This window comes from Meriones unguiculatus, chromosome 9, assembly GCF_030254825.1.
Source record: "Meriones unguiculatus strain TT.TT164.6M chromosome 9, Bangor_MerUng_6.1, whole genome shotgun sequence".
NCBI classification, from domain to species: domain Eukaryota; kingdom Metazoa; phylum Chordata; class Mammalia; order Rodentia; family Muridae; genus Meriones; species Meriones unguiculatus.
This window is the reverse complement of record NC_083357.1, coordinates 89,585,752-89,602,001: the sequence shown is the minus strand read 5'-3', so window position 1 is coordinate 89,602,001 and position 16,250 is coordinate 89,585,752. Positions and strand designations below refer to the sequence as shown.

General features: G+C 34.6%; 1 protein-coding gene and 1 pseudogene across 15 annotated transcripts in view; both read left to right on the top strand.

Annotated features, from left to right (window-relative positions):
- The window catches only part of Pcdh9 (protocadherin 9), a 939,984-nt gene that overhangs the window by 613,077 nt on the left and 310,657 nt on the right, over positions 1-16,250 (top strand). The window lies entirely within an intron of this gene.
- Positions 5,562-6,405, top strand: LOC110562897 (translationally-controlled tumor protein-like; annotated as a pseudogene).

Genomic DNA, 16,250 nt, shown 5'->3' with positions numbered 1-16,250 from the left:
TTTTGGTGAACTGCCATTATCTTGAGAACACTGATTCCATAATTCCAAAATGGAACTACTAATATTTGCATCTGTCGCTATCAAACTGAATTGAATTGTAATGCAACAAATGTTTAATAAATGACTCACGTCAATGGTCCAGATATGTAAGTATCTGTTAAAGTGTATTGAAAGAAAAATTGATATCAGATTTTGAATTACGGGGATGCTACAATAATGTCTACTTGGATACATGGAATAAGAAACAGAAAGAAGTAAAGGTAGTTCCAAACTATAGCCTATATCCCGTATTAAAAATGTATACAGTAAACATGTTAGAAAATTTTAGAGAAAAACTCAGATTATAATTTATCTTTTTAAATTCTTAAAGTTTGCAATATTGAGTAAGTGTCTAAGAACAAATAATATGATTCTTAATTATTAACTAAAAACTAAAAGCGTGAGATGGGAATTAGTTTTGCCAAGTGAATGTGATCATTGGAAGAGATAGGAACTTTATCACATAAGTCAGAAAAATAGCCACACGGTTGGAGCAATGATAGAGAACCTGAAAATGTTGAAAGTGGGAGAAATAGTGGAACCTAGGGAAAAAGCACACCAGTGGGTGTTCTAGTACAAGTGGGCTGCCCCATAAACATATACAAAAACATTAGAAAGACTTTCAAATTATATATAGGAATATATGGAATCTATATTAACATACCTATTTTATGTAGCAACAATTAATGAAGAAAGAGGCCATAAATTTCAGAGAGATTGAAGGGGCATTTGGGACAGAAAGCGGAGATGGGAAGGAACATATTACATAATTACATTACAGAAAAAAAATGAAGAGGAAGAACTAATGGTGAAAGGAGAAAAGAAAAAGGAAAGAAAAGAACAGTTTTAACTCCAGCACTTGGGAGACAGCTGCAAGAAAAATCTCTGTAATTGCTAGGCCAGCCTGCTTGGTCTACAAAAAGGCTTACTATAGACATATCCAAGCCATCCAATGCTACATCATTAGAACTTGTCTCAGTAGATGAGTAAAAGAAAAAAAACAACAACAAAACAAACAAACAAACAAACAAAAAACTCAGAAAACAAAATAAAGCAAACCACAAATGCAATAAACAAAAAAGGTATTGCCAATAAATTATTGGAGATATTCGAGCAAATCATTGTTAAATGCATAATTAATTATACAGTAAAATCAGTTTTCTTTGAGTGGCATATTATTGTACTTACTAAAATTCAGAAGAGACTGGAGAGGCAGACTAACCTAGGTCCTACTCATTCATGGGCCTCATTTAGGCTAGGCTTGTAGATGTTTATGTGTTCAGTTGCTATTAATAGCAAAAGATAAAAAATGCAAAATAATATGTACTTTATTTCTTGGACAGAGAGTTCATCATTCTGTCCTTCTTATGTTCACTGATTCTGATAGAAGTTTATAAAAAAATCACAGCTTATTAAAGATTAATAAAAATATAAATTAAAATACTTATTCTTCAGTATCCTAAAAAGGAAACAATTATTCTCACTTTATGAGTTTAAAGAATTTACTATGATATTAAATCTTCACTGTGTACTCTATTTTATTATTATATCACTTTAAAAGAGTCAAAATAAGATAATCCTTTATATGAGTTTAGGTAATTAAAATATTACCAAAAAAATAAAATAAAATATTACTGATAAATAAACAGGAACAAACCCTCTTCTACTGAGTTTTAAATTTATTCATTTTAGGAGGGATTTTTAATACAGCAAAATAAATTACACTGAGTATTCATAGTTGCAAAGAAAAAGTCATTAATATTTTGCATTTGGGATTCCTTTTAGGTCAAAGTATCATGTATTAGTCTTGTAGAGAGATCTGTAGAGGGAATATGCCTCCTAGTGTAAAGTTGGGGTAATTTCAGCTTACGCTGCTGTGCTGTGTGGAATATCATTTCCATAGCTGTTGTCATGGGATTGATTTAAAAGGCCTGAAGAGGAAAAGCATTTATGAACATTTTGTGTAATATTCTAGGGAAAGAAAATGTTCTTCATATATTTTCTGTTTAAAATAACTTGAGCATGCCTAAAGTGAAAGATAAATAGTTGTACTTCAGTAACTAGGTAAAAAAAAAAAAAAAAAGCATAAAGATCTCAGTAGCTAGTAGGAAGATAAATTTCATATTTCTTAACCCTAACATAGCCATACATGACAAGACAAAAGGGAAAGGAATCACTAAAATGTTTATAAAATTAAAGAAATATATTTGATTTCATCTTTCTGTGCATGCATTTATAACAAAGATAATGAATTAAAGTATGCAAAGCTTTGAAACTTTAAATATTGGAAGAAATCGAGCTATTTTTATAAAATATTTTAACTATCCTACTGCTGTTTTGACTTGAATTTCTGCTAGTAGACTGGAAAAGATAAAAACTGATGTCACTGGTAAACACAGATGCCCATATTGTAATAGGATTATGGCAGCATTGCCAAGTAAAAAATCTTAAGGCACATGCGGACTCAAGAAAATTTCTCAGGGAACATATATGCCCACCAGTGAATATTCTGAACAGGGAAGGAAAAACTGCATTGGAATCTTGTTCCTCGGACAGTTTCAGCAGAGTGAGATAAAAAGGAGATTATTCCCAAGAGAAGAAGAACACCACAAGAGATTAGGGATCAGAAAATACCTAATGACCCAAGATACAGAGCCTACCTCTCTCCCACCTCCCTTCTAGTCAGCTTGTTTTGGTCTTGCTGTGGAATGTCTTATCAATTTACATTACTTTGCTTTCCCAATTGATCTTATGATTTAGGCAACTAACACACACAGTATTGTCAGTTAAATTTGCATTTCAGATGGACAGTGAAATACTTGCTTAGTTATTGCAATGTTGTGCTGTTCTTTATAAAATATGAGGTATACATAAATAAAATTATCTATTGTTTATATGACATTCTCATTTAACTGGCCATCAGTATTTTAACTAGAAAATTCAGATGGTATACATGGCTATTTGTATGTATAGAAAATAATCACCCTCCCTCTTTAGAAGTTTGGCTTGTAGATACATTCATATGCTAGACTGTTTACCGTAGAAGGTGACTTTTATGTTGCTTTCTTACTGCAAACATAACTTGATTGCTTAAAAGTTGTTTTTACACAACATCTTTTAGAAATTTTATGAATTCGTTGAATTCATAAACTATGTTTTTCTTTCAGGATCAAATCTAAAACTTCCAAGATCTAACCATGCACAAAGAATTATATACCAATCTAACAGAAGTTTAAAAGAGAAAGAGAATGTGGCTTGTAGTGCTATACTGGTCACTTCATTTTAACTTCTTGCCAAACGGCTATAGAAATAGAATTATTTAAGTCTTTGTATTTCATCTTACTTAGATAAATCGGATTTTAAAATGCGACTTAACATAAATTGTTTGAAGATTTACATACATTTAGTACAAAAACGGTTTTGAAATGTAACTTAGAAGTTATTTAGTTTTTCTGTAGGATTGACAAAAAGCATCTACACAAAGATCTATAAGAAGATTTGGGTTAAATATCAGGAAGATATCTGACAAAATATAATAGGTGAATTTATATCTGAATTCTGAACGTTTACACGTTTCTTTCAAATAATTAGCCTAAACTTCTTAATATTTTATAATTTTAAATGATTTATTTTAAAATCAGTTCTGCAGAATGAAATAAGTATAATATGAGTGAATTTGTCATTTAATATCAGCAAATTAACTGAATGGTTAAAATAGACGAATAACAATTTCTTGTTATGTGTTCACTGAAAGGAACAAATTAAACAATCAGATTTCTGAAGTCCAGACATGGCTTTTATTGATTTGTTTTGCATTTTTTTTCTGTTTTAACATATACATGTTTCTGTTTTGGATTAAGAAAACGAAAGCAAACAAAACATTTTACATTAGGAATACCACAACAAAATTTGAAAAGCTTTTAAATATTTCCATGAATGAAAAAAGAAATTGCTTCGGTGAAGGAAGACAGTACATTACCTTTTATGCATTATAAGACTCAATCTTTGACTAAGCACAGTGTACCAATTGTGAAATCATTCCAGGGACCAAAAATAGATGTTAAGATCCTACAAAGCAACAAGCCGCAGGTTAGTAAAGGTGCTATTTTATCTCAGAAGTGGCGCTTCATTGGTATGCTTTCTCAAAGGACTCATTTTATGGGAAATATATTTTTAAATTAACTCAAAGTGGGTCCTTATTCAAAAGAGAATGTTGAATTCTGATTTAAGCTGCTTAGGCAATAGCTATAGAATACCCAACAGTAACTCTTCAGTAATCTCTCCTAAGTCATAACTATTGTGTGCTGGAAGATTATGATTTAAAAAATAAGAAGTTCAGGTATTTTGAGCCAGAAATACCAATACTCCACAGGCAGTAAAATCTTGACATAGCAGTAAGTAGTATAATAAAAAGGGAAGAGAAATTGGTCTATATTCTATCAATTTTATGTCTTGCTAGCACAATCAGAAAGCCTTTCGGTACTGTACTTCATTTATTGTTCAGGAAGGGTGTGGAGTACGACAATATTTTACTCCACAAGACCCTAAGAACACGTGCTTCAGAAACAGGCATATTGAAGTTGAGAACAGGAGCTTTGCTTTTTCCAGTTGTGTTTGAGAAGTCTCCCTATCCCTCCCTTTGTCTCTCTCTGACTTTTTAAGATACTACTATATGTATCTGAGAGAGATGATGCTAGGTGTATTGATAATAATAAAAGGAAATTAATTTACTAAGATCTAAAAGACACAGAAAGCCATGGAAATCAATACTGCTGTTCAGCAAATAACTGCTTAGCAATCTTTGTGATGGTTCAGTGTCTGCTCTTCTAAGTTTATAAATCTAAAATAATTTTATCTGTTCACACATTCTAAATTGTGTCTTCATAAAAGAACAAACTATAGGTGTTAAGAACCTATAAAATATCCATGATTAAAAACAATTTAGGGATTCTTCCAACAAGAGATCAAAGCAGATGCTGAGACTCAGAGTCAAATTTTGGGCAGAGCGCAGGAGTCTTATGGAGGATGAGAGAGATAGGAATAGAGGGACATGGAGGGGATAAGAGCCCCAGAAGGAGACCAATAAAACTAAGAGATCTGAGCCCACGGGGTCCTGCAGAGACTGATGCACCAACGGAGGACCATGCATGGATAGGACCTAGACCTCCTGCTCAGATGTAGCCAATTAGCAGCGTAGTCTCCATGTGGATCTCTAATTTTGAGGAGGGGCTGCCTCAGTCATGAACTCAGTTGACTGCTCTTTGGTTACTCACTCCTGGTGATGCAGCCTAGACAGGCCACGGAGGAAGAGGATCCAGGCAGTCTTGATGAGACTTGACAAGCTATGGGCTGATGGCAATAGTGGAGAACTCCCCCTTTCAGTGGACCAGCCGAAGTGGATAGGGGGAAGAGGAAGGGAGGGTGGGACTGGGAGAGTGGAGGGAGGGGGCTTCAATCGGGATATATATAATAAATAAATTATGAAGAAAAAAGTTAAAATAAGAAAAGACAACTTAGGGGCCTTTTCCTCCTGCTACCTCCCCACCCCCACCACGAACACTGCTCTGGCTCCACCACCACCATGATAATTTACCGGGACCTCATCAGCCATGATGAGCTGTTCACCTACAAGATCTGGGAGATGGCAGAAGGGCTGTGCCTGGAGGTGGAGGGCAAGATGGTCAGTTGTTCACAGGGTGACACCGCTGACTCTTTCAATGGTGGAAATGCTTCCTCTGAAGACCCGGAGGGAAAGGTACAGAAAGCACAGTAGTCACCGCCGTTGATATTGTTATGAGCCACCCCCTTACAAAAAAACCATCATCACAAAAGATGTACAAAGAGTACCTCAGAGATTACATGAAATCCCTCAAAGGCAAACTTAAAGAATAGAAACCAGGAAGAGTAAGGCCTTTTGAGACTGGAGCTGCAGAGCAAATTAAGCAAGTCCTTACTTATTTCAGTAACTACCAGAATTTTTATTGGTGCTAACACGAATCTCCTGGTCTACGGAGAAGATGGTGTGACTCCATTCATGATTTTCTTTCATGGCTTACAGATGGAAAATGGTTAACAAATTGTTCCTATCACCTGTCACCATAATGGGCACCTATCACCATAACAGGCAGCTGCTTACCATCCATACAACACCAGGACTTTAGGGCCACCGGGAATGATGTCATCTTGAGCTTTTATTTTGACTCTGATTTATTTGGAGTGGAGGCATTGTTCTTGTAAGGAAAAAAAAAATGTCAGGTGCGTTTTCTAAAAAAAATACATTTAAATTAAAACAAAAGACAATTTAGTCGAACTTGAATAAAGTCTAAAAATTTCAATTAGGAAGCTATTAAACAAAAGCCTGAAATGTAAAATGGACATGTAACTTTTCATAAGGAGTATTCAGGATGAATATCCCACTATTGTCTTTACATTGATCTTAACAAAATACAATCCATAAATTATTTATTTATTTACAATAATCGATAGTTAAATTATAATAATGATAACCAGGGGTACAATAAAATGACATAGAGATGAGTAAAATAAAATATTCACCTTTATTTTACAAACAAGTTATGTTAGAAAAAGGAGAAATATAATCACAAATCATATAATTGTAAATCACAATATATTTCAAATATATCAACTATCACTGACATAAACCCAAATTTTCAATTTAATTTGGATAACTTTTTGCTTTAAAATATCTGAGTTGCTTATTTGCCTTAATCAAAATTACCTGAAAGTGGTCATTTCTGGTTCTGTAGCACCAGAAATATAATTTCTTTTTCCATTTTCTATATTCTAGTGTAAGACTAGAGTATAGTGTTACCTGTTTTTCATGTGGAGATCACATGGTACACTCATACTCCACAAGAAACAGAACCACTCTGACTTATTTAAAACATCCCCAAATAGGGATGCCATGGAATGAAAATACACAAGCAAGGGAGAGCTGGAGGGACCTCTGAAGCAACACTGTTAGAGTGCAAGACAGTATCATGTTTCTTTCTGTGTTTAGTGCTGGCAGGTCTATTTTTTCCCCTCACACAATTCAAGATGATGATTTTGAAGTAAAAACCTTTAAATGTATTTCCCATCTGTTATATAAGCTATTACTTCCTTTTTGTGTCCGATAGTGGAGTTGAGGTCAAATGAACAGCAGTCTAAAGAGTCCCTGGGTTGGATTCTGGGCCTGAATGCTGCCTGGAGTGTCTCCCGCTTTTGAGGAGTTTGACAGAACTATCTTCTATTAGCCTTTAGGGTGAGGTTCAAACTCTGTCCATTCCTTTTGCCTCTTTCCTAGCACTATTAGTTTGGGGAATTGGAGGTTTGAGTGAGTGATGTGACTTGCCCTCTCATTCCCAGTAACTGGAACAGAACGTTAACCATCCTGCTGCTTTTTTTTTTTTGTACTGGGAAAGCAAATTGGTTTTCTTGATATTGACTTGATATCTTTCTTCACTGATTGAGAAGACATTCACATAATTTTAAATAGGTCAAGTATTTGGAAGATTTATAAAAGAGAATTCTTAAATTTTAGGATGTAAAATGTTTATTCTAGCTAATTAGGAACAGATTATAGGAAATTACAATGCATATAAATGCTAAAACAATACTAAGATATTGTATAAAATTATAAAAAATCAAGCGCCACATGTGTGTAAACTTCAGTTCCACAGAAATATTTTATTTTGTTAATCTTATTTTGTTCAATTCTTGTGTACATATACCTGTATTGTATTTAAAAATCTATTTCACAAAACTCAGATAATAAAAAAAAAATTGTAGCCTAAGTTACTATTCCAAGAAAACATGTTTAGTATTTATGTTCTGTCAAAATACACTCAATGTATAAATAAATAAATTTCAGTTTGTTTTAAAAGGCATTTAATAATACACAGTATTTCTTCAAGCTTTCCTTTTCTCATCTCTGGAAAAGATGATTACATATTAAATGGATACCGACAGGATAATAACAAGGAAATCTGTCAAACAATGATCAACTTTTCTACTAAAAGCTTTCTATATAATTTTATTGCAATCTAGATGTATACATAGTGAAAAACTTGACTTTCTACAACTGCTAATAATATGAAGAGTAGCCTGTTGGGCATGTGCTTAGATCTTGGGCTTAGGGTACATTAGCCAATCAATCAAAGAAATTCTGAGTCTAATTAATCGCCACTGTGAGAATAGGGAAGGATAGGTGTGTATTGCATGCAGGGCATTTATGAGATATAATTAGTCAGAGTAGCACAGAAATTAATACCAACTTTGAGAGTTATCATAAATTTGTCATTGCTACCAGCAGTTTACATTCTTAAGTCCCTACAATAGTTTACTGTCAAGAACTGTCTTCACTGAAATGCCTTTAATAAAAGAAAAACAGAGGGCAGTACATAATTTGTAACGCTGCTGAGAAAATTCCTTCCGCTTCAGTTTTCAAAGTTCAGGGATTGCAGGCTAACACCACCACACTAGGCTCCTTCAGGTGATTATGATTTATTGTCGAATGTCACACTGAAGAGAAATAAGATTTTATAAATTAGAATGGTAAACAAAAAATGTAATGACAATTCATTATCCTGGCCCCTTTAAGAGAATGAAAACTCTATTACTCACTTACCTCTAATTTCAACAGAACCGAAACAATGCTCAATTTTTATATGGACCATGAGTGATCTAAAGCAGACTTATTCTTAATTATTATTTATTTTTTATGTGCACAACCTAACAGAGCATCTTTCTTCATCTGGGAGTCTAATGCTTACTCGAAATGTTAATTGATAAACAAATAATGCATAAGAAAATACCACTGCTATACTAGGAATACATGTATATGGCTACATATGTATTCCTACATGTATTCACGGACATGCATCCTTTAATAGATAGATCATTGGTAGATTAGAAGTCGGCATGCAGGTAAAGAGACAAAGGAAGCCCTTTTGATTTAAACTTCATTGCCTCAAATTGCATGTTATATCTATGACATCCTAGCATACTCTTAAGGATGTGGGCCTTCTTGTTATACAGAAAAAGAATTCTACTTATAAAAAAAATGCACAGCCAATGATGCTTTGAGTCAGAAAAGAAAGGCCCTCTATACTGGGCATACAAATCCTCACAATCTAACAAAGAGCTACAGAAGTAAAGCAGGTATCTCTCAAGCCAGGTGTGACATTCATTGTCTTTGCACCATCAACACTATTAAAGTAATGTATGGAAAGCATGTTTATTCATATGACAAAACTGATGGATAAAATCTTTAAATAAATAATCAGAGTGCCACTTTTGCTGAATAATGTGCCATGCAAACACTTCATTTACTGTTTAGCTGAAGGCTATATAGAACAAAGAACAGCAGCCAAGTAGACACTAACTTTTAAATATAGATGAGGGCTTATTAGTAAGCATGCAGCCCAATATTTGTAAAATCCCCTTGTAAATTTACACATCATTTGTTTCTGTTTTCTCCTGTCTTCTATAACTTTGCTTTCAGAGCTTAAATTCCTCACGGATATTATTTGATATTATAAGGTACTACAAGAACTGCAAATGAGCAGGCCCTCTCGTACCGCGAGATGTACACAAATATTAGCTGATGCTTTTCATTGTCACTTGTATGTATCTTCCTCGCAGATCCCATGATTTTGTCTCAGAGAAGGAAATATGGGTAGCTTTTATTCTCAATTTAAAATAGAAAATATCAAAGATGGAAGCATGTAGAAAGATATTTTAACTTTTTCATTGATTCAAACATTAAACTTTCCTCTAGAATTAGTTGTCTATGAGAAGTATGGAATATTAAATTCTCAGTCAGGGTGAGTTAAAAAAAAATAGTAGTACAACCTGAAACAGACTATCTCCCTCAGCTCTCAGAAGATGTTCTAAGCTGCAAAGAAAGATGTTGACAAGGGGAAAGTAAAAAAAAAAAGTAAGTAAGTAACAGGTAAAGTAACAAGTAAGTAACAGGCAGATTGAGAACTCACTTGGAGAAGCTAGATAATGGAAGACCCCTCCAGTCATGTAAAATATTGATAACAAAACATATTTATAGCCATATGTAGAAATAAAAGTATTAGTTAATAATAGGGAAGAACAGTTATAGCTATGAGTAATTATGAAAAATTTTACCAGACAAAAATCAGTAGAATTATAGACTCCATATGAATTGTAACATTCCATAGACTTGTTTATAATTTCAATTTAGTATCAAAGCAAAAATGATAAAACAATTAAAAAAAACAATGTGTGCAATAAATTGAAATATCTATTAAATATCCACTGTTTTTGTCCTAATTTGTTTCTGTAGACTATTATTGTCTTGAAAACACAGGGATTTGATATAAAATCTGATGTGAATAAATAAACTAGTATTCTTGATCAGTGCTAATAAAATACAAAGAGAATAAAAGGTATTGAAATAGAACTCAAACACTTGTTCACTTCCATTGGAGTAAATGGTTATATGAGGTTAACATGGTATCAAAAATCTGTTCAGTACATCCTGACCTGCACAGAATCTGGCTCACACTAAAGACACTCAGTCACCTCCATTGCCCTGTAGAGGGACAATGTTATCTTATATAATGTCCATTTATTGGGCACTACAATATATCTCATGAAGATTGTTTATGCTGAAAATTAAAAACCAAGAATTGCTTGCAGAGACTACTTAACAGTCCCAAGAACCAAGATCTCACATAGTAGTTAAAAATGTTAGATGAAAAATGTATAATTATAGACTGGTTTGAAAAGCATTTTAGTTTATATTTTTTTCTGTCTTCTTTTAAGAAATAAGAAAATAGTCCTTAAAAATAATAGCAACAGAATAGATATAATTTTCTTCTTTCTTGAAAATCATGATTACAACCCAGACAACAATCTCTCAATAATTATCCAGCAGACTGTGTAAAAATTTGTGTTCCTAATTGTATTAGCATGAATCATAAAGTCAAGGATCAGACCATGAGTATTACACTTAAGCTGAAGATTATGAAAGTGAAATAACCCTGGAAGGCTTACTAGACATTTCAAATAGATTGCTTTTCGTGTCTAATCAATTCATCCAGCATAGAGTAAATAAGATATTTAATTCCATTTTGATAATGCAGGCTCCTTTCCAAAGCTACACGCACACACACACACACACACACACACACACACACACACATACACACACACACACCTACTATGTGCCAAGAAACATACCCTGGTGATCCAGATCAGCACCAGGTACTCCTAACCACTGAGCTGCCTCTCAGATAATCCTTTGTTTTTTAGTTTCTTCCAAGTTTACTAAATATTCTTGGATGCCTAGAAAGGAGGAATACTTTCCTGGAGGTATCTTTAGGCACTGAAATAATCTATTAAGTCAAGAGTCTTATTGTTTTACATGGGAAGACTCAGAAATTATTCTTACCTACATTTTAGGGAAATTATATGAAAGAAAAAAAACCAAACAAACAAAATTGAAATATGTTATTGTGTTTCGAGAACTTCTCTTCACTGGTACATACTAACTAATTTGAGAGCTTTCACAAAATTAAAATAATAACACAAGGAAGAGAAATCAGTAATTAGCACTTCAGAAATGGACGAGCAATCTAAAGAACTTAGCACCAAGGCAGCCAGCTGAGTTGGTTATCTTAGTTTTACATGTTGAAGGAGAGAGAAACAACTCCAGTAAATTGTTATAAATACACTTAATTATTTTCAGAATGAAAATTGGTTATAATAAAAATAATTGCTATTCTTAGTATTAATATTTAATATATTTTTAAAAAATCTCCCCAATTAATCCACTAAGCGATATCTTCAATCTTACGGTGCTAAATATTTTCACAGACATATTTCAAATATTTTATATCTATATCTATATCTATATATATATATTGGTTTTTCGAGACAGCAGTTTCTCCATGTAGCCTTGGCTGTCCTGGACTCTCCTTGCAGATGAGGCTGGCCTTGAACTCACAGAGATCCATCTGCTTTTGCCTCCCCGAGTGCTAGGATTACAGGCATGTGCCAACCATGCCTGGCCTATTTTATTTTAAGTCAGCAAAACAAACGCATTGTTTCCATAACAAAGGAAAATAATATAGCGTTCTTTCAGAAAATGCAAGGTATAATTCTTTCAAATAATATATGTTTCAATATCACATGTATGTGGAAAGTTAGTAAAATGTCTACTAATTGAAAATCGCATTTGTATTTTTTAATGTTTTATGATATACTAAATATTAAATATCTCTAAATGTTGAAAATGTATCTTGTAAAAGAACCTACATTTCAAGTTATATGTAATGAGAAAAAATGATTATCTGTCTTGTGTTCTTTGTGTGAGGTAGTCCTCAAAACACGGCCAGCCTGAGGAAAACTAGCTTTCACCTTATTCTATTTACCTATGATTAGCAGCGGCTCTCTTTCAGAGCAGTCCTGTAGATGAAGTGTACAAATCAAAGCTATTTAGGTTACCACTGTAAGGTAAATAATTACAAGTCCAAATGGATGAGTTCATTCTCTCATGACCGAGATGAGGTTCTTCTGAGGCATTTATATAAGACAGGGTAATTTCCCTTTCCCCCTAACACGTACTTTAAATTTAGGAATAGACCCCAAGTTGTTTAATATTCATTAATGTGCCATGTGCTAAACAAATTTAAGCAAGCACAAGATTTTGCATGTTTAGATTAATTAAATCATTAAGTCAGGAGTTGCTGTGTTGCAAATACCCATTTGGCCTGGTTTGAATTTATTATCTAATATCTGTGGGCACTGATTAGCACTTTTGCTCATTATTAAACTGAACTTGTTGCATAAATCAAGGCCCTAAACATTACTTAATAAGGTTGTTCCCTGAGCCATTTTTAACCTTTTTGGCTCAAACTCTTCACTTATTTTTAAAGGATAAATATGTATTAATCTATTGAGCATAGGTTTGAATATAAACAATCATATCTGAGTGCTTTTCTCTCAACTTGTTTTTTGTTTCTCTATATTGTATACATAGAGTGGAACTTAGCATATATTTACCTATCAGTTTTAGAAGAGCCACGATAGGCTAAAAAAAAAAAAACAAAAAACAAAAAAACAAACAAAAAAAAAAACAAAAATGAAAACTATGTGTGCCTCAGACATGAGAACTTTACAAGACTAAGTTAGAAAAAATAAGCAGAAGAAAAATTTCTTCAAGAACAGGAGTAAGCTACAAAAGGGTATATGTGCGTATACTACAAGGTAAATTTAAAATATTTCTGAAAACATCAATCATTTAAAGCAATATTCATGTTAGAGAATACAATCAAGTGATGGTAATATTTTTGTCACACACTTCACTTAAAGTCTATGATTCATGTCAGACACTCTCCTGCTCTTACTAGGGAACCAACATGGGGACTGAACTATCCATGGGCTACATCTGAGGAGGGGTTCTAGGTCCTCTCCATGCATGGTCTTTGGTTGGTGTATCAGTGTCAGGAGCCCACCCCCAACCCGGGACCTACTTATTTATTTATTTATTTATTTATTTATTTATTTATTTATTTTGGGCTTTGTTGGTCTCCTGTACCCTCTGGGTCCCTTTATTTTTTATTAATTATAGTTTATTCACATTGAATTCCAGCTGTAGCCACTTCCCTTGTCCCCCAGCAAACCCGTCCTTCTTCCCTCAACTCCTCCCATGTCCCTCTCTAACTACACTGATAGAGGAGTTCCTCCTCCCCATCCCTCTGACCCTAGTCTATCAGGTCTCATCAGGACTGTCTGCATTGACTTCCTCTGTAGCCTGGTAAGTCTGCTCCTCATCACGGGAGCCACTGAGTGCTGTCAGAGACAGTCCCTGTTTCCCTTACTAGGACATTTGGAGATTGAGCTGCCATGAGCTACATCTGTGCAGGATTTCTAGGTTATCTCCATGCATGGTTCTTGGTTGGAATATCCATCTCATAAAAGACCCTGGCCTTGATTTCTTGGTTCTTTTGCTCTCCTTGTTGAGCTTCGGTCTGCTCCAGGTCTTTCTCCCCATCTTTTTAAGATTATCTGCATTCTGACGAAAGTTTAGCTGAGTCTCAGCATCTGCTTTGATACACCGCTGGGTAGAGTCTTTCAGAGGCTTTCTGTGGTAGGCTCCTGTCCTGTTCCCCATTTTATTCCTCTTCCAATGCCACCCTGTTTGTCTTTCTGAGTGAGGATTGATCATCTTACATATGGTCTTCCTTCGTGCTCAGCTTCTTTAGGTGTACAGATTTTAGTATGTTTATCCTATATCATATATCTAATCTCCTCTTAAAATTGAGTATATACCTTGTCTGTCTTTTTGCTTCTGGAATACCTCACTCAGGATGATCTTTTCTAGTTCCTACCATTTGCATGCAAATTTCATGATTTCCTTGTTTTTAGTTGCTGAGTAGTAATTCCGTTGTGGAAATGTACCACAATTTCTGTATCCATTCCTCAGTTGAGAGACATCTGGGCTATTTCCAGATTCTGGCTATTATCAATAAAGCTGCTTCAAACATGGTTGAACAAATGCTTATTGTATACTTGAGCATATTTTGGATATATGCCTAGGAATGGTATAGCTGGATCTTGAGGTAGCATTATTCCTAATTGTCTGAGAAAGCATCAGATTAATTTCCAAAGTGGTGGTACAAGGTTACATTCCCAACAGAAGAGGAAGAATGTTCCCCTTTCTCCACTTTATATGCAACATATTTTGTTAATTGAGTTTTTTATCTTAGCCATTCTGATGGGTGTAAGGTGAAATATCAGGGTCATTTTGAATTTCATTTCACTGATGACTAAGGAGGCTGAGCATTTTTTTTAAATTATACTGTATTTACTTTGTATCCCCTCCCAATCCCTCCCTTCCTCTCCCTTCTCCACACACTCCCCTCCCCAAGTCCATTGGTAGGGAAGGGTTTCTTTTTCTTCCTTCTGATCCTAGTCTGTTAGGTCTCATCAGGAGTGGCTGCATTGTCTTCCTCTGTGTCCTGGTAAGGCTTCTCCCCCCTCAGAGGGAGGTGATAAAAGAGCAGGCCAATCAGTTCATGTCAGAAGCAGTCCCTGTTCCCATTACTATGGAACCCACTTGGACACTGAACTGCCATGGGCTACATCTGTGTGTGTGTTCTAGGTTATCTCCATGCATGGTATTTCATTGTAGTATGAGTCTCAGGAAAGACCCCTGTGCACAAATTTTTTTTGGTTCTGTTGCTCTCCTTGTGGACCCCCTGTCCTCTCCAGATCTAACTGTTGTTTCCCACTTCTTTCATAAGATTCCCTGCATTCTGCCCAAAGTTTGGCCATAAGTCTCAACATCTGCTTTAAAGTTTGCAGTTCAGAGCTTTTCAGAGGCCCTCTGTGGGAGGCCCTGACTTGTTTCCTGTTTTCTTCTTCTTCTGGTGTCCATCCTCTTTGCTCTTCGGAGTGGGGATTGAGTAGTTTAGCCAGAGTCCTCCCTCTTGATTAGTTTCTTTAGGTGTACAGAGGGCTGAGCATTTTTAAGTGTTTCTCTGACATTCATTATTCTTCTATTGAGAATTCTCTGTTTAGCTCTGTTCCCCATTTTTTAATTGGTTTACTTTGGTGGTGTTTAGCTTTTTAAGTTCTTTTTATATGCTGGATATCAGCCCTCTGTCACACAATGGGTTGGTGATCCTTTTCCAGTCTGTAGGCTGTTGTTTTTTCTGATGATGGTGTCCTTTTCTTTACAGAAGATTTTCAGTTTCGTGAGGTCCCATTTATTGTTTGCTGATCATAGAGCTTGTGCTTTTAGTTTTCTGTTCTTGAAGTTGTCTCTTGTGTCAACGAGTTCAAGGCTTTTCCCCACTTTCTCTTCTAACAGATTTAGTGTGTATGGTTTTATGTTGATGTCTTTGATCCACTTGGACTTTAGTTTTGTGCAGGGTGATTTATTTGCATTTTTCTACAAACAGACATCCAGATAGACCAGCAACATCTGTTGAAGATGCTGTCTTTTTTCCATTGTATGGTTTTGGCTTCTTTGTCAAAAATCAAGTATCTAAACGTGTATGGTTTAATTTATGGGTTTTCTTTTCAATTCCATTGATCCACCATTCTGTTTCTATGCCAGTATCATCCAGTTTTTACTATTGCTCTGTAGTACAGCTTGAGATCAGGGATAGAAATACCTCCAGACTATCTGTTGTTGTAGAGGATTGTTTCATTAATTCCAGGTTTTT